The following is a 1,968-nucleotide window of genomic DNA, read 5'->3' on the forward strand; positions in this document are numbered from 1 at the left end:
ACTGTTAAGAGGTCTATGGATGGCATATTTGTACATAAACTATATTTATATATTAAAATATATATCATTGTTCAATTTACAATCGTCTATCGAATCAATTTAATTTTCTATTTGTTATTATTTAACATCTTTTTGCAATAATATAATTGAATAATGAATGCACTCTTATTATGTTCTTGATAGTAATACAATCATTGAAATTTTTAGTAAACCATGTGTCAAATTTTATTTTTAATATATTAATATGTATGATATTAGCAATAATTGAATGATTCTATTGTAATATATATACATATATATATATATATATATATATATATATATGTATGTATATTACCAGTAAATTCAATTGCAAATTTTATGTTTTTTCTAGGTTTCAAGTCATTGTGAATTGTTTCAGACCAGCTGAACCTGGATGAGGACTCCAGTTGATTAGTTTTGTGAGACGATCAGCCAAGCCGTTTCTTTAGAATTGGCATAATAGTGCAAGATTTTACGTCTACGTTTGCGCCAAAAATCTTGAACCCATTTTGAAAACTTAGAAACCATTTGAAAGATTTAATTTTGGAATCGTGCTGATCAGATAAATGTTTTATTTTAAAAAAATGTATTTTTGATAAACTTCCTGAAATATTATAGACCTACAAAAAATGGTTGATGAAAATTCATTAATATTTGGAATAATATTTAATCAATTGATAATCACTTCGAAAATTATATGAAAATAGCTATATTTTAATACTTTTTGATTGTCCTGGCAAAATGTCCTTTACTCTTAGTTCCACGGAATGGATTGATGGTAAAGTTTTTCTTTCGCTTAGTGAATAAAACATGGTATTGACAATTGTAATGTTCCATTTTTTACAATGTTTCGTATCTTTTTCTAATTTGTCACGAAAGTGATGTTTGTTTCATAATCCAGTCATTTGGTCGTTTTGCCGGTACAGTACTCCGGGAATTCTGAAAATTGGTAATCTTATAGATTTCGAGGTGTTCTTTACGATCTTCAACTTCGCCACCTCAAATTTTTACGGCAAGTCGCTGCCATATTGGAAAAATGGCGTCAAAAAATAGTGTTTTTTTTTAGATAGCTCTTTTCAGGCTCATTCTTCGTTAAAAGTAGCTATGTACAAATTAATCTAGATGAAGTTTCCTGCAATTCATTCAAAAACCTTTTTTTGTAAAATTAATAGTTTGAGAGTGTGGGCGCCTCATTTCGGATCTCCCCATATTTGACTGCTCTTTGAACTTAACCACATTCTCTCTAATAAAAGAATATTTTTAATGGTAAATGGCGTGAACGTGAATATACATGCATCATTGGTAAATTTGTGTATTTGCAAGTATGTATGTGCGGATACATGTTGATTTGTCGAAGATTTCGAGACCATTGATCAACCGATTTCAATGATTCAAAAAACATTCGATTGCTATTGATGGAATGGGACTTGCTGATTAATTTTTGGCAAAGACAGGCCTGGCTATTTCGAAGATACCGGGTCAAAGTTAATAAGAAAGTTAAAAAAAATTATGGTCAAAAAAGATCATTAGACATATGCGCATTGAATTATCAGATATTTTATAGAGATGTTAATAATAAGAATACATATATTGTTTATATTTTTATGGTCCATACCAAAATTTACAAGGTTTAACCTTTAGGTTGCGTCGCGGCGTCTACGTGCTTTGTCTCTAAAACAACTACGCAACACGTAAAAAAATTGCGTAAAAAGACTTTTCTTCTAATAATTCAACATCTTCAAAAATCTAATGTTTTCAAAGTTTTCAAAAAAATTGATTTGACATTTATGGGAAGTTCCAGCAATTTGCCTTAGTCAGAAATACGTGCTCTATGAGCTATGTTTCCAATTGTACATCCTAATATTTTTAAGAGGGCAATTTGTATATCTAGTAGTGTTGACGTGTATGTGTTGCAGCAATGCCTACAAAAAGGGTTTGTGCATGAGA

Source organism: Ctenocephalides felis, unplaced genomic scaffold, assembly GCF_003426905.1.
Source record: "Ctenocephalides felis isolate EL2017-DRISC unplaced genomic scaffold, ASM342690v1 CF-g0.4_SCAFFOLD_01886, whole genome shotgun sequence".
In the NCBI taxonomy this organism is placed as follows: Eukaryota; Metazoa; Arthropoda; class Insecta; order Siphonaptera; family Pulicidae; genus Ctenocephalides; species Ctenocephalides felis.